The 26046-nt window shown below is 43.0% G+C and overlaps 1 long non-coding RNA gene across 1 annotated transcript; it reads right to left on the bottom strand.

The window, feature by feature from the left end:
• Positions 1 to 10972: 10972 nt before the first annotated feature.
• On the bottom strand, positions 10973 to 14835 carry LOC148221358 (uncharacterized). Its single transcript, XR_015808151.1, has 2 exons — positions 12610 to 14835; positions 10973 to 11940 (listed from the first exon to the last, which is right to left on the bottom strand). It is a non-coding gene; the product is annotated as an uncharacterized LOC148221358 (long non-coding RNA).
• Between the last annotated feature and the right edge of the window lie 11211 nt (positions 14836 to 26046).

The raw sequence follows: 26046 nt of genomic DNA, 5'->3' as shown, positions 1-26046 counted from the left end.
AGCACATGAACCCCCTCTACAAATGGTGGGGAGCATTTTCCCTAAAATCAATCAGCTTCTATTATTCACTTGAAGCCCAATCTCATTGTCTACTTCTTCCTCCGGAGGCCGATTTCTGCCAGGTAGAAAATTAAGTTTCCTTTACTTTTCTTCCCTACACAATTTTTCAGTGTTTCAGCACCGTTGTTCGGTGTGGGAAAGCGACTTCCTGTCTCAATAAACAAGTGCACACAAGGCTTTTCTGGACACATAATGGGCTCTTTTTTTTTTTTTTTTTCCCTTTTTCTTTTTTCTTCTTCTTCTTCTTTTTTTTTTTTTTTTTTTTTTTTATTTTATACAAAAAATCATTCCACACTTAACACATCAATGAAGCCACTTAAGCTCTACTGCATCTGAATTAAAGGGGGAATTGTGTGATCAAAGAGTGTGAAGGAACCACACATGGAGTTCTTCAGACACTTTACTTTTGTTACATTTGATACATAACAAACCCAATAAATATGCTTATCCCAGTAGCCCATTTCATTATCTCATATCCTTATGTTTAAGAGCATTTCCTTGAAGAGCTGCTCTTTCTCCTTTGTTTTTTCAGCATCGTAGTTTTGAGGTGGTTTATATTAAATGAAGATGGTAAAAAGAGGGAAAAAAGATTTTTTTTTTCCTCTAGGTGTGCTCAAACAAGACCAAAAATTCCCCCTTTACTGAGTTTTTCCCTGGATGTATTTATTCATGTGAGAATACAGCCACAAGTGCATTAACCTCAGTTATTAGAGTCAAGATTTGCACAAGGAAATTCTAAAATTCTTCACAATAACTCTCCACAAATTCATCCCTTTCCCTCCACCATAGATCGAATCACTTGGAAAAATATCGAATTTTGTGTACATTGATGCTTTCAGTGCTGAGAATAATTACCTATTTGCAGCTAAATTATTAAAAATAATGAAGATTGGAGCCTGCCCATTTTTCCCCTGTTGTTTCACATGGAATTGACCAATTTCTCCAGCCAACAAAGAAGCTGCAAGGTCTGATTTTTGGGGATCATTTACAGCCAGCAGTGACACGTGGCTGGTCACAGAGCTGAGCCCAAATGGGACCTTGTTCAATGAGCTGGAGGTTTGGGGGCTGATTTTTATCCACAGATGGACAAATCCACTGGTCCTGCGAGGAATCTGCATTTCCAGAAGGAATTCCAACAGGATTTCTGCTGGAAATTGCATGCCCAAAATTATATTTCATCCAGTCTACCACAAACAACCATGGCAAAAGCATCCACCAAAACTCCAGGAAAACTGATTTGGTTGGAAATGGCAGGTGCTTTTAGCAGAGTTTCTCAATAAAAGGCGTTTCACAATGTAATTTTTAAAATTGCCTTTGTATTTTTTGTTGTTCCTGGCTTCCCCTGCGCTTTCCCCAAGGGGTCCTGACAGAAATGCTCAAGACAGGAGGTTTTATATCCCCTGAAATGGGTGAGATCAGCCCCTCTTTGCTGCCACACACAAGACTGGCTCCTTTTTCTGTTTCAAAAAAAACTGAAGAAGAAAAAATGATCCTGCCCTAAAATCATGGACTGAATTGAACACATCCAAATTCTCCTCACGTGCAGAGCAAAGCAGTGGGGAAAAAAACACCTGGAAAAAAAAACCAAAAAACCAAAAACAAACAAAAAAAAAAAAAAAACCCAAATAAAATATGTTTTCTGCTCTGTTTAATTCCTATCAGTAAATATCTTTACAAATATGCTTTTGTGATGAGCACAGCCTGCTTGGAGCTGCCTTTGTTTCGAGGATTCCCAAATCAAAACAAGCAAACAAAACAACCCCCTGCCAGCAGGAGCAGGGCTCCTCTCCTAAGTAGGGCACATCCCTGTCCCCATCCCAGCACAGCTCCCAGCCAAGGGGAAAAATTGCAATATTCGACCTCAAGCACAAGCTAGGAATTATTTTTATATCTCAGAGACCTCCAAGTCTGCAGCAGCAGAGTCCTGAGCACCAACTCAGCAAAGTGAAACAGCTCCTGAAATGATGGAAATCTGTGACAGCATCAAGAGGGGTGGACACTGGAAAATGATTTTAACACTCATGGATGAAGAGGAAAATCTGGTAAAAAAAAAAAAAGCCCAAATAGAAGCAAGAATTGCAAAAGGCAATGAGAAGTTTTGGGTGTTGCTTCTCTAATCTCATCCCTTTCACACTCAGGTCTGGAATTGCTTCAGGTCCCAACCCTACACCAATATTTCATTTATTTCTACCAAGAAAGGGCCTGATGAGGAGGGAAAAGAATCAAAACCCTTCAGCCTGGCAAAAAAAATTAATGCTAAATTAAATTAAATTGCTAAAAATTAATGCTAAAATATCAACCCAAGCTGCCACTCTCCTCCTTTGATTGTGGTGCACAGGGAAACCTTTATTTATGGTAGTGGGATCCACATACACAGGAAATTTTCTACTTTTCTACTCCTTCTGTTGCTTTTTTTTTTTCTATGCAAATCCATACTGGTCATTAAATGAAGAATTGAAGAAGTATTTAGCAGCAGCTGGCAGGTAAAATCCTGTTCTAATTCCCATTTATTCGTGTTGGGGAATATCTGTCCCATGCACTTCCATGCCTGAAATGATCTGCTTGAAACAAATAAGAAGAAGAGGAAAAAAAATTCAAACTATTTTTATAATTTATAATTTTTATAATGTCCTTTTTTTCCCCCCCCACAATTGAAATCCTCATCCAGTTTTGGATTTCTGCCTCATTTTCTGAACAGAATCTTTTAAAGGTGACTGTGCTGGGTGTGGTTCTAATCACTTTTTGCTCCTGAGAAGAAATAATTTGGGGAAAATTAAAGGAGAAATAATCAATTAATAGCGTTTAAAACAGCCTGATTGCAAGAATTGGAGGGAAAAGGTGGAAAGGCTGCAAAATTTGCCTGAAATCTTTGCCAAAACATTTAACTGCTAATGAAACAAAGCAGCATTTGGAGTTTTTTACAGATTTAATTGAGAAAAGAGACCTCAAAGATGCTTCCCTAAACCACTGCAGATATTTGGTCTGGCAATACATTGGACCTAATGATTAAATCAATTCCCCAGCCAGAAATTTTTAATCTTGATGGAAATTGGGAAGTAAATTTCAGAAAGGGAGAAGTGGATTTTTGAATGGGGCCATTTGGTTTTTCCTGCTGTATGAAACAAAGTTTCCCTCATTGTCTTAATTCAATTAAATTTAAAACCTGCACTGGGAGAAGCCTGGAAAAAAAAAAAAAAATAGAAAAGTTGTTTTAATGTGTAAATTAAGGCATTTCTATGGATTTAACAACTCCAAAAAAAAAATCTACCAGGTGGACAAAAATGATCCTCCACTGGTTTTGATGTGGAACTGAAGATTTATTTCAGCTTTCAAAGCTCTGAGAGCACAAGTGTAGCTTGGAAATTTCACTTTTTCCCTTGACAGTTTACAAGGGATCATTTGAGTCCTTAAGACCAAAATCCTTAATTTTTTTGAGCTGCAGCCACTTTTCCTCATACAGGAAAAATACAATCAGGAATTAGGGAAGCTCCTTTCACTAGCACTTCCGAATTTCAGATATTTTTAGGCCACTGAAGGAGATGTTAATCCTGCAATCAGAATAGAAATAAACTGGTTTTCGTGGCAGTTCTTGGCAGAAAGGGAATTCCAGCAGGCTCTTCTGCTCCAATAGAAGAAATTCCACAAAAATCCTCCCCACCAACCTCAGCAAAATAAATAAAATTACAAAATGACAACTCCAAGCCAGGTTGGACTAAGGGAAGTCAGATCCAAGGTTGATTTCTTGGTTTGGAGTGAGCAGAAACCTTATATTCAATGTCCCCTTCCCTAAAGGAAAACTACATTTTCCTTTATATTAAAATATAAAAAAAAAAAATTAAAACTATATATTCCTTTACCCTATCTATTTCCATACTGGAAATAAATTCCTCATAGATCACTGGCACAGCCACCCCATGGCAGTGGCTGAAAATCAGATCTAAAATCTGGAGGTCATAATGAGAATAAAATGAGTTACACCTCAGAGAGGAAGAGTGAAGGTAGATTAAAATTCAGGGTTTTTTTTTCCTTGAGGGGAATAATCTCAATCAGATCCTGGATTTCCAGGATGGCACAACTGAGATTTTTTCCTATCATTCAATAAAAAAGCCACTGTCACCACACTGTCCTTCACAGATAGCCCTCAACTCTTCAACTACATTTTCCAAGTTTGCACTGCATTTTAACTGATTTTCAAAGCAAATAATTAAAAATGAATTGTTTCAGTGCCTCCAGAGAAAGGTATTGGCTGTTAGCACTGAAATAAGACTGACAAAAGGTGGATCTGGACCTTAACCTTCAGTGGAGCTCCCGAGAGCAATGATTTTACATGAAAAAAAAAGAGCTGAGAAATGTCGATTTTTCTCTAACATAGAGACAAGGAGTTCCCTGCTCCTGCTGCATCTCCCTTCCAGCACAGCCTGGGTCACTGCAAGGGAAGATTTGCAGCCCGGGATGGAACTCATGGGGAGGGAATGTGAGCCCTGGCATTTTCATTTCAGACATTTTCCAAGGTAGGAGAGTCACCCTGCTCTGCCTGAACTTTAGATAAGCACACGCTGTGCCATGGTTCTGCTTTCCTCACAGCATTCCTCAAATTTTCACTGCAGGAGGAGGAAACAGGGGGGAAAAAAATAAAAGAAGAAAAAAAAAAAAAGGAGGGGGAAAGAGAGAGAGAGAGGGGAAAAGTTTGGTTTTTGCTGAGGTGTTTTATTGTGTGGATACCCAAAGGATGGATTTAGGAAACCTCCAGCTGGCTCTCACACAGACCAAGCTCCTCCAAAACCTGGCAGAGCCTTCCTCACCTTCCAGAGGCATATTTTGGAGGTTTTTCCTGGGCTTCCCTCCCAGCACAGCAGGACAGGGATTTTCCTGACTTCCAGAGAAGGAATCTCTGTGACTCCAAAGCCCAGGGATGTGCCAGGTGTGCTTTAAAAAGCTGTTATTGAGCCAGGGGACAAATAAACCTGAAACACTTTCAGTAGAGTTTCCTGAGTGAGGTTTCTCATTTTTTTTTCTGCTGTTCTCAGGGTCTTTCATGCCCTGACCATTCCCATCCACCCAAGTCAAGCTTCAGTCACTGCACTTTTTGGTGTCTGGATCAAAACACGGGGTTAAAAAAGCTCAGAAATCCACAAAGCTCAGTCCCACTGCCCTTATTTCCTGATCTATCACCAGCTCAGGTAACAGAAATATAACTAAAAAAATAAGAGGCTGGAAAGACAGTGAGATAAATGATACACACATCAATAGACAGAAGCAATTAATTAGATATAGCTGATAGATGTTCAGTCCTTTCTCAAGTAAAAGCAATATAAATTCCCAGGGATTTGGTATTTCTGTTGTATTGTGAGATTTGATCAATTAATCTTAGTTAGAAAGCCTTTTTTAAGAAAATCAATCTGCACTGTAATTTTTGAACAAGTTCACTCCTTCTTTGCTAATTCCCACGTAGCTTTTTCTCCTCCTGGCAAGTTCATTTTGGTGCTGGCATTTTTGGCTCCCATTTTGTTTCCCAGCAAAGACACTCAGGCAGACAACAACAGCAAAACCTTTTCCTTTCTTACCAGATAACACTCACGTCTTGTTACAGAATTCTCAGGCTGTAAATCAACTTGAAAAGCTAATTTAAGGATATTCACTTGCACTATTCAGGGCTGTATAAACATTCCAAATTCCAATTTTTCATCAAGACATATGTGAGCATTTAAAAGAGGCTTAAAAGAGCCATTTTGCAGCTGAAGGGAGAAGATCGAGCTCCGGCGTTTTAATTTTTTTTTTCCCCCCCCCTCCAATCGAGATCATCATGCAATATTAATACACAGAAAAAAAAAATAAAAATAATAGATATTTCCATTCCCTCTGTGTATTTATGAGGTCCTAAGGGATGGCAGGGTTCCTTTAGCCCAGAGGAAAGCTGGAGGAAACTGCAGCAATGAGAGTGGCTTTTCAAACATCAAATACGCAACAGAATTCGTTCGGCCGGAGCAATTTCTTGCCCCGCTGCTGTGGTGTTGGTTTTCACTGTATCTGCTGCTTTAATTGTTTCTGCCTGTTCAGTTCTTTGTCTGCCCAAACCCCCTCGCCTTAGGGACATTGCAGAATCAAAAGGTAGGACGGAGTTTGGGCAGGAAATGAACGCTGGTGGCGCGGCGGAATTAAAGGAGAAAGTTCAGGAGTGGATCTGGGAATGGGTGGAATAAGAGAGATTTTAGGGCATCTGCCTCTCTCCCTGCTCTGATTGTCACTAATCCAAATAAACCCCAGAAACTCTGGGTTTGTGACTCTGGAATTAAAGGAGAAAGTTCAGGAGTGGCTCTAGGAATCAGTGGATTAATACAAATTTTAGGGAATCTCCCTCTCTCCCTGCTCTGATTGTCACTAACCCAAATAAACCCCACAAACCCCGGGTTTGTGACTTCAGAATTAAAGGTGAAAGTTCAGGAGTGGATCTGGGAAAGGGTGGATTAATACAAATTTTAGGGCATCTCCCTCTCTCCCTGCTCTGATTGTCACTAACTCAAATAAACCCCAGAAACTCTGGGTTTGTGAATTTAGAATTAAAGGAGAAAGTTCAGGGGTGGATCTAGGAATGGGTGGAATAAGAGAGATTTTAGGGCATCTGCCTCCCTCCCTGCTCTGATTGTCACTAATTCAAATAAACCCCACAAACTCTGGGTTTGTGACTCTGGAATTAAAGGAGAAAGTTCAGGAATGGCTCTGGGAATGGGTGGATTCATTTTAGGGCATCTCCCTCTCTCACTGCTCTTGTTGGGTTTCTTTTTTGGTTGGCTTTGTTGTCACTTCTCCAAACAAACCCCAAAAACTCTGGGCTTGTGACTCTGGAATTAAAGGAGAAAGTTCAGGAGTGGATCTAGGAATGGGTGGATTAATACAAATTTTAGGGCATCTCCCTCTCTCCCTGCTCTGATTGTCACTAACCCAAATAAACCCCACAAACTCTGGGTTTGTGACTTTAAAATTAAAGGAGAAAGCTCAGGAATGGCTCTAGGAACGGGTGGATTAATTTTGAGGCATCTCCCTCTCTCACTTCTCGTTGTTGTTGGGTTTTTGGGGTGATGTTGGTTGGTTTTGTTGTCACATCTCCAAATAAACCCCACCAAGTCTGGGTTTGTGACTTTAGAATGAAAGGAGAAAGTTCAGGAGTGGCTCTAGGAATCAGTGGATTAATACAAATTTTAGGGAATCTCCCTCTCTCCCTGCTCTGATTGTCACTAATCCAAATAAACCCCACAAACTCTGGGTTTGTGACTCTGGAATTAAGGGAGAAAATTCAGGAGAGGATCTGGGAACGGATGGATTAATCCAAGTTTTAGGGCATCTCCCTCTCTCCCTACTCTTGTTGTTGGGATTTTTTTGGTTGGTTTAGTTGTCCCTTCTCCAAATGAACCCCACAATCTCTGTGTTTGTGGCTCGACCCTGCTGATGGGAAGCTCCTCCTCTGCTTTGGTGCCATCCCAACCCTCCCTGGATCCCTTCCCCTCGTGGGAGGTTGTGCAGACAGAAAGAGGGAGAGGGAACAACACTCGGGTTTCTATTTTCAGTGGGGGAGTGCAAAGTGAACTCCCAAAATTGCTGGAACAACGCCCATGGCACACTCCAGGAAAATAAACAGAGCTGCCATTGGGATCTGTGCAAAGAATTTTCTTTTTCCCCCCTTTTTTTAAGTGCACTCCATCCTCTCTGCTACATCTCCCTTTCCCATTTTTTTCCCCTCTGATCTCTTTGGAGAAAAGATTCCACAATCACAGATGCAAATACCAAGCAAGGAGGATATGGACTTAAAATGCCACATGGCCAATAAAACCTATTTTACAGCAGATCTCACCTTTAACAAGCAAATTGATCACTGTAAGAAAAAAAAAAAAAAAAACTGGCCCAAAATCCTGGTATAAAACAGCCCCCAACACCCCAACCTTCAATTACAGCTATTTAAACAATTCTCTGAAAAATACTCAGATTAAAAAAAAAATAAAATAAAAATTCACAATCCTGGGCTCACCAACCAAAAGGTATGAGGCCACAGATTTCAGGAATTAATTTGGGTTAATTCAGATGGCAGAGATGAGGTAGGCAAAATAACAAGCAATTACCTTTTCCTGCCTTTGAAGAACAATGAATTTGGGAACTGGTCCAACTTTAGAAAGAGTGATTACAGATTTTCTGCTCAGAGAAACCTCTCCCTCCTCAAGACACCCAACACATGAGTACACATGTACTTTTTATGGCCATCCACTTATCTGTATTCCATAACACTTGAAGGATTAATTAAAGATAAAATTCAATTATTTATTACATACCCTGCTAATTATTTCTGAAGCTCCATAAAGAGAGCAGGAAAAGCTGCCCAACACAAACCATAATTAAGCAGAGAGGCAGCGTTTGTGTGGTCACATCCAACATGCAAAACGTTTATCATTTAACCATTTCCTCTATATTGTGCACCAGCCTAGAAGGGTTGGAAAGCTGGGCAGAATGACAAATTCGACTTAAATCGAATTTTGAGGAGGGAATATCTGTTTCAATGAGTCTCGACAATCACTTTAGCGGATAATAAGCAATGTTAAATAAAACATGTAGCTAAATAGGCATTAAAGGCCTTTTACATACTTGGAAGAAAAGAAAACAGTTTTTTTCCTCTTTTTTTTTTTTTTTCCTCTCTCTCTCTCTCTCTTTTTTTTTTCTTTTTTTTTTTTTTTTTTTTTTATGCTGCAGACTGCAGGCATTTTGGTCTATCTCTGTCAAGTGCAATTCTTTCTTGATGAATGACAAGGTACGATAATAGGCTGCCGTTACCAGGGCAACCAGACAGCAGAGCTGTGTGCCTTGAATTTTGTCATCTGAAAATGAAACCAGAAGCAAAAGAAAAGCTGAGAATCGAGCGACAGATTAACTCTAGGAGGGGGGGACTGGCAGGGGGAGAGAGAGCACAGGAGGAGGAGGAGGAGGAGGAGGAAGGAGAGAGCAAGGAGGGGGAGAGGGGGCTGCATTACAAGCAATTAAAATTACTGTAATCTCTGCTCGCTGTGTGTGTCTGGGTTGCAGTTGCAGCTATCATTTGTCAATAAAGCTTCCAGCCCTTTGTTCCAGAAACGTGGGAGAGAGAGGAGAAAAAAAAAAAAAAAAAAAAAAAATAAAAAAAAAAGCTTTAAAAAAAGTACTTCTCAGGGCACTCACCTTTCCAAGAGGTGGCTCTGCACTTCCAGTCGCTCTCCCAGTCCCTCCCAGTCCCACTGAGCCCTTGAGGGGCTGCAGCTGGGAGCTGAGGGTGGGGATGCAACTCTCACTCCTGGGCTGGGACCCCATCAGCCCAAGAATTCCCCAAGGATTTGCCCAATGGCTTCACCTGGGCCTGGGAAAGTCTCCTTGAAGTGCTCATGGAACAGAGCCGTGCCCGTAGAAATCGGTTTTGTCTCACAGGGACAAAGCTGGGGACATTGAGCCAAAGGCTGAAAGCAGAGCAGCTCAGGAGAGCTCACCGAGCTGGGATCAAATTAAACACCAGGATGGCTGGGGCTGGGCTTGGTTCAGCTTGGACTTGGTGGAGATGAGCTAAAATTGTCTCCTTTGTGCCCATAAATTCGAATCAGATAGAAACAGCACACACACAAGCCTTGGGTTTATAAAAAATACCCAAACTGCAAAGTTTAAGCTGTAGATGCACGGTGTAATCAGCTTCACAAACTCAAAATATTCCCAGCTGAGCCAAAACTCTGCCTGCCCAAGCCCCAGGAACTAAACCTGTAGCAAATTTCCTCAGCCCTGTAACCTGAGCCATCACAATATTCACGTTTCACCCTCTTCCATTCCCTCCAGAGATTTTTACGGATGTCTTCTCTCCCTGAACTCCTGGCTTTCGCAGACTAAACTTCACTCCTGCAGTTTTGTGGAAGAGCTGTTGATAAAATAAAACCTCCTGTAATTTCTCTGCAGGCCCTCAGGCAAAACTCCCCGTGATCTTTGCACAGTGTGGGTGAATCATTAGGCTCCTGTACCTCAGGAATTGGCATTTCTGCCAAGTTTAAAGATGAGGAAACAGCCAAGGAGAAAAACCTGCCTGAGTCAGACCCTTTGAAGAGTCCATGGGACTCTTTCCTCCTCCTTCAGTTTGGACCAGGCTTTAAGAGCACTCAAAAAAAAAAAAAAAAAAAAGGGACTTTAGATTCCTGGCTCACAACTTCAGGCCTCATTAGGCCAAATTTCTTCCCAATGATCTTGCTCTGAAAACACCGATTTAAAATAAAGTTAATTCAATTAAAAAAGAATGCAAAGCAATAAATGTTGCCTAACCAAAATTACTCCACCTTTGTACAGGAAAATTATACTGTGAGCGTGCCAGTCATAGAGATGACATGTTCTGGAAATAAAAATTCATAACCTATGCATGTTTTTACATGGGCAAGTCAGTTACCTGATTTTTAAGGTATCTAAAGGAAGTGATCATCCCTCATTTTCCTCCATAGTCTAATGGGTTATAAAAGAATGACTTAATTTTTTGGCATCTTGACCTCCTTTGAATATTTTCCATGGAAGAAATGATTTTTCTCAATATCATCACTCGTGTGATTGGGTTTTTTTCTGCCGTGGCAAGCCCAGGACGTTGGAGTTGTGCTGATTTATTTTTGCCTGCGTGTTACCCTGTGTGGCACCGAGGACAGGAACCCCTGCTAGCCCTGGCAGCAGCTTCATTCCACATGGGCTAATGAGCTCTGCGTGTTTTGGGAGGGAATGTGGCATTTCAGACACTCACACAAACTTTTGGAGCTGGATCAATGTCATCTCCACGCTCCAGCTGAGCTGCACAGGTAGCAGGAAGCCAACATTCTGGTTTTTGGGGTTGAAGGAATGATCTGGCTGCTCCTCCAGTCTCCATCCAAGCAAGTGGTCACCAGGGCAATGACAAACTTGTCTTTATTGCAAGCTCTTTCCAAACCCTCCATTTGAAAGTTGGCTTATTCCTTCTTTTCCATTCAGTTTTTGAGAGGCAAAAGGAATCTGCACTAGGATTTGTCACCAGCTGCATTTGTAACACGTGAAGGTTCTGGTAACCCCCAAATGGGTTTTGTCCAATGCAAAAAGGATTTTTCAGTATTTAGGGTTTTTTTTAATTTCCTTTTTCTAGTCTTTCCATTTTTTTTTTTAATTTCCCTTCTCCATCTTTTCTGTATGCTCTTGTTTGTGCATTGTGAGAAAGGAAGAAAATGAGTTTTGCTTTATTTGAGTCACTAATTCCCACAAATCAGGAGATTGGGATAACACATTAAACTACAGCTTTTCTCCAGCTACCACACATCAATTCTACTTTTCCCCCATCGTGTGGCACAGGTGTCTTTCACCATTTGGGAAGTTCTCACGGCAGAACCATGAAAACCATTTGGGAAATGCTCCTTGAAACCTTGGAGAAAAGGTTTGCTCAAAAAAAAGCAATCCAGTTATAAGAGATTATTTACTTATTAATAATTCTGACTAATTTTACACTGCTTTTCTCATAGTTGGGTGAGGCAGTGTAGAGCACAGCCACCATGATTATTTTAAATTTGGGACTGAATTAAAGCTTGTCTTAACCCACTAGACCATCCTGCTTTTTCATTTTCCCTCCTTGCACCTCTGTGTTAACTCAAGCTGAGGCTGAATTACGGCTCCTTCTTGTCCCTGATTAGCAGAGGGAGCTGTGGCAGAGCAAAAGCTGGAGTTTACTCAGCCTTGAGCATCCATCAGCAGCGTGTCAGGCAATTTCCAGTGCTGGAATCCTTATGAGCAGTGGTGATGGAAAAGAGCGGGGTTTTCAAACCCCTCCTCGGAGAGGTGACAGCTCAACAAATCACCTTTGGGTTTGTGAGCTCAGCAGATTGTTCCTGGAAGCTGTTGAGAGAAAATAAATATGGAAAACCACAATGTCATTTCTAAGAGTCGCTTTTCAGAGCCTGACCACATTTTAAGTATCTGCTAAGTGATGTCCTTTCTCCTCCCCTGCTCCCAGCCAAAACCAATGTTGTATCAATCTCCTGACAAAGACAAGCTTGACGCTGGGGTTCCAGACACCAAAACAAATACCACCTACAGCCCTCGTGAGTCACACAACTCATGTGATTTAAAACAAAAATTAAAAAAAAAAAATAAATTAGAAGAAACGAAAAGTCAACTAATTCTTAATCTGAGAGACTCACAAAAAGGAAATAACTCAGCAAGGCTTTCCTCTTTGTGCATGACTCGGTGTTTGAGGGAGAGAGGATGAGTTATAAATGTGAAATAATACATCTTTATATAAGAAATGAATTTTGCAGCTGGGCCCAAACCCACCCTGCATGGTCTGACCTCGTGGGCAGCCCCTGTAAGAACTGTCGATGGGAAAGTGCAAAACTTCCTTGAATTTCCATGGATTTGGATGGTCCTGCACCCCTCAGCTGTGCCTGTGAACCAACTCCAGCCCTGGTTTATTGATCCTGATATTTCAGCACAGCTTCCAGAGCCCAGCCAGCTCCCTTTGGGAATCCCTGGCCACCGGCAGGAGAATCTTTGATGTCTTTGCACCTGTCTGTCCTTTTGTGCTGCTTCCTCTTCATGGAGATCCCTTGGCTCAGCAAACTTCTCCAAGTGTCCTTCCCGAAATCTGCTTCAGGGATGAATGGAACATTTAGTGAGGATTGGGGGAAATGGTTCTTTTGGAGAGAAAGATAATGCTAAGCTTGTATCCACAGCATCTGGGTTTTCCAGTTATGGGTACATTAAAATGTATTTAAATACTGGTATTAAGTGAGAGCTTCTTGCTCTGAGTCCAATAAATTATTTCAGAAATGGCTTCAGACTTTTGCAATAATAGGTTTTTGGCAAACAACAGGACTCTTAAAAGAAGCACTTTATCATTATGAGGAGATCATAAATGAGAGTTAACTCCTAGATACAGTCGTTTGCAAAACCATCAGAGGTAATAACAAAATATGAGCCACTTCTAAATGGACTGCTGAGGGGAAAAAACCTGTCACCAACCCACAGAGGGCCAGCAAATGCAGGCGAAATGTATGATACCCTGCAGGCCAGCAGATCCCCTCTGTCACATGGAGGTGGCACAAGAGGGTTTTTCTCTCTGAGAAGAATCCCAGAGCTGTCATCTCCAATGGACACAGGGAACTCTGTGCTCCCAGCTCTGATTCTCCCTTTGATGCAATTTTCACTTTCAGCCTTCTGTTCTATCCAATAAAAGAATAAACAAGTCTCTCAGCTTCTTTTTTTTTTTTTTCTCCCCCCAAAAAAGTCATTGCTCATAAACCTCTAACCACTCTTTTCCCCACAGAGGGATTCTTCACAGGAGCTCAGAGGCAGGAGGAGATTTTTGTCCTGCTCTGCATGGCTCAGGGGCAGTTGATTACTCATGGACCACATCCCAAATGATGGCACTGCTGACTCATGCTGACATATTCTCACACAGGCATGGTGAGAATATTGGAATTATCAGCCTTTGGGGTGGCCCTCAAATCTCTGCTCTCCCTGACCAGGGACAGGACCTGAGGGAATGGCTGGGAGGGTATCAGGGGAGGTTTTGGCTATTTGGAAAAGGTTCTTTCCCCAGAGGGTGCTGGGCACTGAATATTCCCAAGGGAATGGGCACAGCCCCAAGGCTGCCAGAGCTCCAGGAGCCTTTGACAAGGTGGGATTTGATGATTCCTGTGGGTCCCTCCCAACTCAGAACATCCTATAATTCTATAATTGAAGAAAAAAGCAGTGTCCAGCAGAAGAATGAGCCAAAATGAACCAGTTATCCATGGCAACACTCTGAAAAGCACCCCTCACACTCGCTGGATTTTGGGGACTCTTGATGGAGAACTCAAGCCGTGGTGACAGAGGAGACCAAATATTTGGGGTATGACAAGGAGCAGCTCAGCCAATTTAACTTATCTGTTTTCATAACAGTTGGAGAGGCTCCTGCCTCTCCACTGGGGAGTGGGTGGGGGGTTAGGAGAGCTGTCACACTTTGACAAGTAGGGCACTCCGTTATGAAAGATTAAGGCCAGAGATGAGGATGCAGCTGAGTGTAAATGAGACTCCCAAGAGTGAAGATCAAAGTTGGGAGGAAAAACCATAGTAAAGCATGGAAACCAAACTTCCTACCAGGAATTTGAGCATGAAAAGGCCATGGTGACTTTCAGCTTCCAGGCCAGAGGCTGAAGGCCTTACTGAAAGCTGCTGGAGGGTCTCTGTGCCAAGCTTGGATGGTCCTCACTGGAAACAGATGGGAAAAGAGGGGTTCCTGAATATCCCATAAAAAGAATCAAGTCTGCAGGCTGGGGAATCGTGCTAACAAAGTGAGACAAGATACAGCTTTGATATTTCTTGGCATTTTTCTCCTACAAATATGAAGACCACAAGACTTTAAAAAAAGCCCAGAGGGTTCTTGTCTGTGTGTAGTCATGTAAACCACTGCTCATCAGAGAGGCTTTCTGGCCAAGGAATTAAAGCTGTTTCCTTCCTGGCCTCATTTGTTAAAGATTTTGTCTCTGCTGCTTCAGTACATCATAACTGGCTGGGACTTCACAGGATGGGAGAGGGAAAATCTCTTCCACAACAAGGTGATAGCCATGAACACTCATCTGGTCCAGGAAAAGAAAGTGCACTGCTCCCAATCCCATATTCTCTTTATCACAGGAACTCTGCACATGTTATTACCTTGGCCAATTCCCTCACTCTCTGAATGACTGCCTGTGAAATTTGGGGTAAATAATTCAATTTCCCTGTGCCTGCAAAAGAGGGGGGGGTTCAAATGATGATTGTACTTACCCTATAAACTGCAACTCAGCCATTAGATCCATCTTATCTGAGCATCTGATCATCTCTTGCTGCTTCCCGCATTGTAACCATTAAGTTTGTGGAAATATGGCATGGAAGGAGCAGGAATGAGGTCTGTGCTCGTGTTCAGGTCAGAGCAGCAATAAAAGGAACACGGAGGAGCTGCTTTGGCAATGGCACTTCTCACTTTTCAGATCCCAGCCTCCTTTAATTAACTTCTCTAAAGTATGTGAGGAAACCAGGGTGGAACATTGAGCTCTTCTCGTGTGCTCTGACTGCAGCAGAGCTTCTCTCCAAGGCTATTTTCAGCAGCTGCTGCTCATTGCAGCTTCCACTGGAGGGGGGATTGGGGTGGCATCTCCCACTAAATATGCCAGCACTGATTCCTGCACTACCACACCTCATTTTGGGGTTAAAAAGGACGGTTTAAGGTGCGCTGGGGCTTGTTGAGCAGCACAAGGGGAGGCAGGGCTGGGCAGCTGCAGGTGAGGGAAGGGACTTCTGCCCTCCTTTGCAGTGGCACTGCAGCGACCTTTTACATCCCCAGGGACGCTCCAGTGCCTGAGCAGTGTCCCTGCACTGGGACAGTGACCTGCTCCTGGTGGCTGATGGTGGCCAACACCTTCCCTTTCCCAGGGTTTACAGTGGGAGACAGAGCCCTCGCTGTTTCATTTCCCCCCTTCCCCACATTTTTCTCCTTCACTTTCCCATTCCATGCTCATCATCTTTCTTATCAAGTCACTCCATGATCTCCCTTTTACACTGGGACAACGAGTCAGATGTGAAATTCCCCATCCCTGCACCAAGCCCAGGAGCTTCACTTTGGTCATTGAAACCCTGCAGCAATAAATTTGGCAGAAGTGCACAGGGCTGAAGGGCACAGCAGTGGAGAGCAGGAGATGGTTCTGCCTCTGAATTATCTACACCACATCATTTGCAATTCCTGGCATGGAGCTGAGTAAGGGCTCCGGGTTCTTATCCAGGGAACTGGGTCAGGCTCATTTCTGTGCTGCTGCATTTCCACCCCACCTTTACCTGTGAGCAGAGCCACAAACTCCTCACACCTTCCCCTCTGGCAGCAGAGCCAAACTCTGAGATGAATTTCCATCCACAGGCGACCTGATTTTGTTTCCACCAGTTTTACCCAGTGCTCTCTCTCCTCCCATCCCTGCAGAAAGCAATTCCTGACTGGGAGCACAGCATCCAGCAACTTGCAGGAATGATTTATATCAGCTGGGGATTGAACCAGATTATGTTTAGCTTTAGTCCCCTCTTTCAGAAACAATAATGTTATGAATAATCCTTTTATGTTCATACATCTTGTATAAATATCTGAAACATGTATAAAACCAAGGAGAGGAGGGAATTCATTAAGGTGGTCCAGGGGAATGTTGCTCTGAGAAACAAGGGGCTGCTTAGGAGAGTTAAAATTGGTTTATCCCATTAGTTTTTTCTTAAGAAAGAAACCAGGGGAAACGAAATCTAACAAAATTTTTCTGAACAATGGTGGGTATTAGTTTGTGGAAGCATATTCCTGAGGAGCTCAGGGGAGCATTAGTGTGTTAGTTCAGCTGCCCTAAAATATGCATGATAGTTGTTCTTCTGTGTTTTACTGCAAAATTCCCGATCAGGCAGCTCCAAAGTCTGGAATCAATAGTAATTTTTCAATAGAGTTCCATGGATTTACAGGCAGGCCCCATGAGCTCATTATTTAAAATAAATGAAGGGAAGAAATAATGAATCAAAAAAGTGACAGGGGCAGCGATTTTTTGGAAAACCCCCCTAATTTTAAAGAGACCTTCAAGCCAACTTTTTAAGACAAAACAGGGCATGCATTGAATTTTCAGCTCCATGACATCACGTCACCCTGATTTCATCTGGTCCCCGCATGTTCTTGGTGGGAGTGTAACTCGATGCAGCTCCATCCAGCTCGTGGCACGCTGTGATTTATTACAATTTAAATGATAAAGCACCCAAGAATGTTCAGGCAATTGGATTAGCCCATTGACTGAATGTGCAGACAGCTATTTTTAGGAAAGAGATGTCAGTTTATGCAATATTAGATGGCCTGATCTGTATTTTACTGGGAGGGGGGGACAGGGGAATTTCCTTTATCACATGGCTCTGATGTTACCTCTGTGCTCTGTTCTTTTTAAGTGGGGATCTGAATGTCACAAGATTTTATTCATCAAAGGTGAGACCAAGTTCTTGACACCCTGTGCTGAGTCCTCAGAGAGAGAGAGAGAGGCTGGCAGGATAAACCAAGCCCAAATCGTGCCTGCAGTTTAAAGAGGCTCAGGACACGGGTTTTGGTGTTCCCACATTCTGTAGGGATGGGTCAGTAATGATAATTTACGAGGAGGAGCAGGACTAGAGCTCGCCTAGAACACATGCAAGTCTCTGGATGCCAAGTTCTTGATTCACACCATCCCATCCCCATAAATTATCAGGTGGATCCTCCAAGCTGGAAGCTGCTGGGACCCACAGCTCCAGAGAGACAGACGGGAAGTGGAAAAAACGATGCTCCTGTCTTTTGTTTGACAAATATTTTAGGATAAGGCTCCACGCCAAAGCAAAAAATAACCCTGAAACTGGAATAATTCATGAATAACGTGGCACGACAATAAAAGGTTGGAGTTAGTGCAGTGGGTTCTTTAATTCAGCCAAGAGGAGAAAGTGCTAAAATCAACACAAAGGGATCCCATTAGGAGATGAAAGGCTTGTTGCAATCCCTTTGGTTTACTCAGCTGGGGCACTTTAGGAGCACTGAGTGCTCAGGTGTGGTTTAATTCTCCTTTTCTTGTGTTCCTAAGCGGGGCAGGGGCTGAGGGCGTGCTCAGGTGGGGAGGGAATTCGAGATGTGTATTTTGAAGGACGGCATTAACCATTCCGGCCATCCTGTTCCAATCTCGTTCATCTCTTTGTGACACAAGCCAGGGAAAGGCCCCTGATGGCTCCAAAAATGTGTTCCTGTCCTGACAGCAAACTCTTCATTTTACATGAAAGCATCAGCAGCTTCTGGGAAACAGATTAAATCTAGTTCCAAACTTTCTCTTGATATGGATAAAAAATGTCTAGGACTGATCCCAGCAGGAACGAGACCTCCTGCTGCTGAGCTCTTGGTTCAGTGTTTTAACATCTGATCTTACTGTCCCTGGGTCAAAACGATGCCTGGTGCAATTCTGACAATGACATTAGGGTCAGCTCAGGAAATAATTCCTTCCAGTGCATGTGTGGGTTTTGAATCCACCAAAGTCCAGCTCTTAGGAACAAGGAGAGGCTCTGAAGGCAGCAGATAAAGAGAAAAAGCCAAAATTCAGATTCATTTAAAAACAGAAAAGAGCAGGTTTAAGTGCTCATTCTTTTAAACATCTCTATTTTTGCATCTCCTCTAGTAATAAAAATGTTTGGGGTTATAGAAGAAACATGGGGGCATCACCAATGCTGAAGATTTCAGGGATTAATTGCTTAGATATTGCTAATTGTGAGGGGGGGGGGAATCACTAGAGAGCTGTTACCTTTTTCTTCTGTTTTGGCAGCAAGCAGGAAAAAGCTGAAATGAAAGGATATGAGAAGATACTGTGGCCCATGTGATGTAAAAATCAAAATCAGAAATTCCCTCATGGAATAGCCCTCCTGCTTAATCCCCCAGCTGCAGCTTCCAAGCCCCTCTGGGCTGGGCTTTCCTGGGCCCCCTGGCAAGATTTACATTAAATATAAAAGTCATGAGGGTAATTCTGCAGTCAGGGGTGGAGATGGAGCTGTGAAGTGCAGGGATCCCACAGGAGTCAGTGCTTCCCATGGCAAACCCTGGGCTTTATCCCAGGGAATTCCCTGATCCTGACATCCCAGGCTCACCTCACTGCTCTTGTATTTATCTACAGTGAGGCCTGCCTGTCTGTGAGACACAATTCAGTGATAGAGGAAAATATGTGCAGAGTCAGGGAGGGATTTATCATGATCTATTTTAAAAAAAAATCAATAAATTAGGAAGCAGCACTTTTGCAGCTTTTGAGTGTTGAGGTCAAAACAACCTGAGCATCTCAAGAAGTCTTGATTAAGCCAAGATTTGTCTGTGCAATTCTTCTGTGTGACTTTTCTTCTGACTAACGTGAGTTAAGAGAGCAAAATCTTCCCTAAAAGCTGTGCAAGCTGCCAAATGCAGCTCCAAACATCCAAAAACTACTTGGAGGGTGGGAGTCAACAACTCTGACTGTGCTCAGAGCTGCTTGAAGGCACAACTTCATCCCCCCCAGTGCCACATCACCTATACTGGAGGTGTCTTCACGGGCACAGATGGGAAAGGCTGTAAAGGGAACATTTTAAAACTCAGGGTGCATTAGAGGAATGGCTGCAGCACGGTGATTTATAGCTGCAGTAATGGACTGGGTCTCAGCAAGCTGAAATCCAATTATCAGCACTGCCATCTCAGGCAAAATGCTGAAGTCAAACTTTCTCATCGGTGCTTTTAGGTTGGGGTTGGTTTTCAGAGGTGCTCAGCACTTCCTCACCCCACAAAAAATAACACAGCCCTGGTTTGGATAGCCAGTCTCCCCTCCCCTGTCCAGGAGGGAAGGAACAGATTAAAAAAAAAAAAAAAAATAAAAGAAGCCATTGAATCAGATTATACCTGATACTACTGTGCTTGATAAATATTTTCAATAGCTGGGTTGAAAATCAATAATCTTACTCATGTTGTCAGGAAAATCAAAGTGAGGAGAAGAGGTTAAAAATGGCAAAAACGAGGGCTGGGATTCTCTCCCAGTGTGAATCAGGATCAGGATTAGGAATGTTTCCATACCCACCTCACAAAGAGACTTGGGAGAGTTAATTCAGGCCTCTGCAGAAAGTGGCTGGAGCTCCACAGATGAAGTTGCTGTAGAAGAGCTGCATTATTAAATAATGAGGTGCCATCACATGTGAACAAAAACACTTAGAGATTTCTCCATATGTTTTAGAACACTGTGTTATTTTCCAGCAGCCTCATCCATTCCAACCTGCAGAGGATCAAACACTTCCCAGAATACCCAGAATATTTTGTCTTTTTTTTTTTTTTTTTCTGAGATGAGGAGATAGCTCAGACAGCATTGTTGTCTCTTTTTGAGGTATTGAAACCAAAACTGGGATTTCTTTAAAAAAAAAAAAAAGGAGGGAAGGTTTCACACAGCATGTGCCAAAGGAACAAAACTTCTCCCTCGACATCTGTCCCTGAACAAGAGAGGAGACCTTGGGTTTCATATCTCAGCTAAAAGATAAATGTGGAAACACCTCCCCCACTGTCCCACTGCAGTGTCATGGCTGGACTGGCAGGGGAGAAAGGAGAAATAATCGCTGCAAGATTTGCTTTTGCCACTGGAGTCTCCTCTTGCCTCTCATTTCCCAGAGAATTCACACCAGCACAGAGTCCTCCACACAACAGACAGAGGTTGTGCTTTGGCAGGATGGAACCTGGGGGAAATCCTTCCTAAAATATCCTAAAATAGAGGCTGGGGAAACGGGAGCAATTTTATTTGCCTTTGCAATGCCAGCCTGTGTGCCATGGCTGAGAGGAAAAGGAACATTTGGCTGCCTGAGGAATATGGGGACTTCAGCTCCTGGTTGAATACTTTTAGCAATTAAACCAAAATGTTGTGTTTCTCCTGGGTTTTGATCATTATTTTAAAGTTGTCTGTTCCTATATTCCAAAAGAATTGGATGCTGATGTAAAGACAGCAGGAAGGACACCACTAATTCAAACCCAGGGCTTCCCTCCTGCTACAATTGTGCTGCAGCATCTTCCAAAATCCACATTATCCCCAAAACTACACACAGAAGGTCAGGCCATGTGAAAAAGAGCAAAGGGGCATGAAGGAGAACAGGAATTATACCAAAGCTATGCTGTTATTTCTGAATTATCCATCAAACAGGGGAGAGAAAAAAACAGATTTCAGGATTTTGTCCTACTATTTGGGCCTTCAACATCGAGATGCAACAAACAGACATTGGTGGAGTGAAAACACAATTCAATTGGAAGGCAAATTTTGTGTGTGAGGTGCTCCACGAGCCCACCAACCCTGTTCCCAAGCTGGTATCCAAAGCCCAGGAAGAACCCAGCCCCAAGCACTCCATCCAGGGAAGGAGGTGCTCTGAAAACCCTGGTGGGAAGGGGAGAAAGGGGTGAGCAAATGAGACAAACACACTTCAGGTAACTCATTTACAGAGGTGCCATTTACTGGATTCCTTGTGGAAAACCAAGTTCTTTGCACGTTCAGACATGATACAAGCACACCAAAGCAAAACCAGAGTCCACTGATGAATTTGGGATCCTTCCCACACCTCGTGTCCTTTTCTGGAGGAGCTGGAATCCAGGTGAGAGTGTGCCTTTATCCACAAATAAGTTCGTGCACCGAGAGGACTCTTCTCAAACCTCAGCATTTCTGATGCTTCACACACAGCATTTCTTGCATAATTCATCCCACAAGTGAAGCCACCAGCAGGGCAGTCAAGTGAGAAGTGTGCAATGGCCTGGGAGCACCAGCCACAGCTTCCAGGGCAAGTTCAGCTTCTCGGATCGGAGTAGCCAGAGGGAGCAGTTTGGGGATTTCTCTCACGAGCTGAGCTTCTCCTCTTTGCCCTTCTGCCCACCTTGCAGAGGGATGCAACAGCAAAGAGCACCAGGGTTGGTGTTGGGCAGCAGCAGCCACGGAATAAACTCAGCCAGAATTATCCACTCCTTGTCCCTCAGACCCTTCAGCAGGATCAACCTCGTTTAAAGGGTGGTGTGAGAGGCACCCAGCGCACAGCAGAGCCCGTGTTCATCCTTGCATCCCTCCCACCCCTGCAAGAACAGACATTTCTATCAGGTACCACCAGCCCACTGCTGAGACACTGCTGGAGGTGGAGCTCTGCGACTCGAGGCAGCAAATCAATGATTCTAGAAGTGTCAGACATTTCAGTCCAGGAGATTAGAGATTCATTGACTGCAGTGTGGGAAGAGCTGTTAAATAAAAACAATTGCAAGCAAGCTCACCACGGAAAGCAGAGATTCTTCTTTCATCTTGGAAATTATATATATATATATATTTTTTTTTTAATTGGTTGGAATGCCCTCATATATTCCAATACAGTGCCAGAGCATTGGGTGAACAACAGAAAAACAGGAGGGGAAAAAAATGCATGACTTGTTCATAGACGTACAGAATGGATTTCATTGTTACATATGGGGGTACACCAGAGGGTCTCCTGGCATGTCACAACCTCATTCCCAACCAGGAAAGTTCCAGAGAGGAAGAATTCATTCTTAAAGAACAGCAGCCCTGTTAACCAGGACACAGAAATTCTGCCACGTGCTTTGCTTCCTTGGGCAAAGCACTTTTGGGTTCCTTTCCCCCTCCTATTCCCTCCTTTTACCTTGTATAAATGAGTCTCCACCTCTTTTTGTGCAGGGAAAAATCAGTTTCCATGTTCTAGGGACAATTTCAGAGGGAGCCTGGAGGTTTTTCCCCCTCCATGCATAACAATAATCACAAACTGTAAGATCTTACCTCACTGCATGACTTGTCTGGGTATCCATGGAGTCAAAAAGCACCAAAACTGTAACACAGGAGTAAAGTTCAGCCTGGGCCCAGGGTAAAAACCAGAATTATTGCTGAGTCCAAGACTGATGCCCATCCCTTTCCATTATTTAAAGCAGGAGATTTTTTTTTTACTGGCTGGCAAAATCAAATTTTCAGGCATTTCTTTGTTTGGCAGAGGGAAAAGGAAGCCCAAATATATCAAACACAGAGGCAGTGAATGAGAGTTTGCAAATGCCTCTCGTGAACTTGGGGATGCATCCAGATCAAAGGAGCATAATGAGATATTCTGAATAATACAGCAAGATATTCTGAGCAATATTTGATGCACCTAATTACTGAGAATGTGCCTCACTGAGTTTTCCAGGAGCAGGATCAATGCCCTGCAGGTCCCTGTCCATGGATAGGATCTGCAGATTGCCAACCTGGATCGAGCTCAGGAACATCAGCAGTCACAGGTAAAAAAAAAACCTCATGAATCCAGAGGAAAAATATATTTGCATAGCATGAGAGTTGTGGCCATCCTACTGAAGACCTAAAACAACTCCTCAGATGATGATGGAGCTCTTCCCAGTTTGGTTTTGGCCTTGGAATGAGAGCCCAGGTTAAACCAGAGGTCCCAAACCTTCTCTGGACTTGGCCACGCATTTCTCAGCGTCCAAAAAAAAGCTGAAATCATCCAATCCAGGACCACAATTAACCCCATAAAAATATTTTGGGCTGCAGCACTCATCCAGCAGCCCCAAATGCCAACGAGCCAGCCCCATCCCAACCCACCCGAGAGAGGCTCCTGGCTGATAATTTCACCTTTTAAATGGATCCCTCCTACCAGATCTGGCTTCTCTGAAGCTTCAATCCTTTCCTCTGCTATTGACTAATATTGAAAATTCCAGCCATGCATATTCACTTCCTCTAAATACCTGATCCTCTTCCATGGAAAATATTATCTTGAGGAAGAGCCCAAATTAAATTGTGCAACTCTCTGCAACCTTTGGTGTTACAGTATCAGGTGGGGAGGCAGCAGCAATACTGGAAATCACAGGATCTTCTGGAAACCCAGCATATTATTAGGTTTGATGAGATCCATTTTCTTGATGGCTTCTGAAAGATCTTTGTGCTAATTAGCTAAGAATACCACTGAATTATTTAATTATCTCTACTTTTGTGCCATAAAATATGTTGTCATATCACACTCTGTCTTGCTGTTGCTCTTCATAGTTAATGATGCCTTTAGAGTTTCCTGATTTCCTTTGTTCTCCCTCTGCAAGTGGTTTTTGGTGGTGCTGGGGAAGGAGGGGAGAGCAGAGAGGGGAGGCCAAGGAAAAATCTCAGGTTTTAAAGGAATTTTGACATGTGGGAAAATTTACACATGCTCAGCTCCATCTCCCTGTGCCATACACAAAGCGTGTATCAAACCAACAATTCTTTCCAGAGGGAAAAAGAGGAGAAAACACCATTTTGGGGGAAAAAAAAAAAAAAAAAAAAGAAAATCAGCAAAGAATGCTTTTTTACCAACGAAGAGGTAAATTATGATAATTACTCTGACTGGTAGGGTCCTTAAGCATTACTAATTAGCATTTATTGCCTGGATTATTGAAACAATGTGTGTGTTCCCAAGAGTGAGGAAGAACTGGGATGCTCTTTCCTTGGGAGCCCTGGGAAAAAAACGGGCAGGGCAGCGGGAATGCGGCACAGCTGGCACCGGGGCTCCTGTCCCCGAGCACAGCTGGAATCGAACCTCTGGGGAAACCCACGCCTTGAACTCCTCAACCCTGCCTGCCTCCCCCGCCCCTCACCTTCCCTCGCTCAAATTTAGGGTGGAAAAAGGAAAAAAAAAAATCATCCGAATAATTTCGAGGTGCAGATTAAGGTGGAGTTAATGCTCCGGGAATTGCAGTGTCTCCTGTTATTCCAGCATTTGGCACAAACCTCCTGTGAATAAACATTTCATTGCTCTAAAGCACTCAGGTATGGCCAAGCACTTCCTTACCGAGGAATTAAAGGGTTAACAAATCCAACAAAAAAAATAGCAATATTGTGGTATTTCCAACTGGAATTACGGCCGACTTAGCGAAGAGCTTGCAATCAGATTTCGGCATAAACTGCATTTTAATATCGAGCATTTATAATGTGATTTCAGTTCAGAATTAGAAATCGATCAGGAATTAATCAATCATCTAATCAGCACTGGCCACTACACAGCATCTCAACTGCAATTTGCTATCTGGCCCAATAAATCCTTAAGTACCTTGGAAATGATTCAGAGAAGAAAGGCAGTAAAAGTATTCTCCTTTTTTTTTTTTTTTTTTTTCCTTAGCTGCAGCACTGTGCAACTTTAGGTCTCGTTAAACCCCTGGAAATAAAAGAGCAACAATGGAAAACTGCAGAATGCCTCGGACCTTTTATTTTTACCTTTTCCTGCCACCAAACCCTGTGCCTTTCAACTTGGGAGAGCAACTTCCAACTCAGCCACAACGAGGTCAAAGTCACCGAGCTCAAAGCTACAGTAGCTGCTCACACAAAACTCCCAGACACCGGAATTTTGAAAATTTACGATATTTCTTTTTTAAAAAATATCTATATTTAAAAAAAAAATCCCATGCCTCATTTGCTTATCTTTCTCCTTCTTAATTATTTGCATCATAATATTGCACGGAATATTTAGCAACGCGTTGTATTAAATATATTGGCAGCATATTAGGTATACTTTGAAGTGAAACTTGTTCCAGCCTGGTGGTTTTTTATTTTAGTGCTGAAAAATCTCTTCAATCCTTATTAAGCTTTACTTGTTCTATTTGTTGATTAAATTAATGCCTAATATTCATTTTCTCTTCCATTTTCCTTACAAGAGGAAAAACCTTCTTTTCGCCCACAGATTCGGGGTTTTTTTTCTTTTTTTTTTTCTAATGAAAACATAAAACCATGGAAACTGATGAAATTATTATCGAAAGAACTCTGTAACACTGAGAGAAGAAAACCTTGGAGCCAGAGGAATAAAGCAAAAAAAAAAAAAATAAACCCCGACAGCAATATCCCTCCTTTTGTCTGCAGAAGGTAAAAAAAAAAAAAAAAAACCGCTGCAAGGAATGGTTCTGGATCGAGTTCTGCGCGCTCGAAAAGCAGCGATTGCGGCTGGATATTGGGAATGGGGCTGAGTTTTAACAGCGCTGACATTTCTGCAGCTCCCGGGCACGGACGTGGCTCAGAATCGCAATTCTGGAGAGGGAAAGGAAGGGAAAAGGGTGGTGGTGGGGGGGGGGATTCCTTTTCTCGCAGCCGCTTTTCCCTCCTCTATTCCCTCCTTTTCTCCCGGCCACAACCTCGCCTTTCCCCCTCGGAAAAGCAGCCCCGGGGGAGCGCACGGTCCGCTCTGCCCCCTCCCCATTATTGCCGTGCCCTGCGCTCATTTTTGGGGCAGCGGCCGCTCTGTCCCTTTAAAGCTGCGGCCCCAGTAATTGATGTGTCTGGGCCAGTCTAGACTGGGAGCGACTCAAACCATCCCAGTTACGCGCAGGGGCGCGGAGCCTGCGCGGGCTCCGTCCTCCCCCTTTTTTTTTTTTTTTTCCTCCCCCCTTTTTTATTATTTTTTTTTTTCCAACCCTCCCCGCCCATTGTTTTGCCGCAACCCCCGCCC

Source organism: Sturnus vulgaris, chromosome 23 (assembly GCF_052056855.1).
Source record: "Sturnus vulgaris isolate bStuVul1 chromosome 23, bStuVul1.hap1, whole genome shotgun sequence".
Lineage (NCBI taxonomy): Eukaryota > Metazoa > Chordata > Aves > Passeriformes > Sturnidae > Sturnus > Sturnus vulgaris.
The sequence above is the reverse complement of the archived record's forward strand: the minus strand, read 5'-3'. Positions and strand labels throughout refer to the sequence as shown.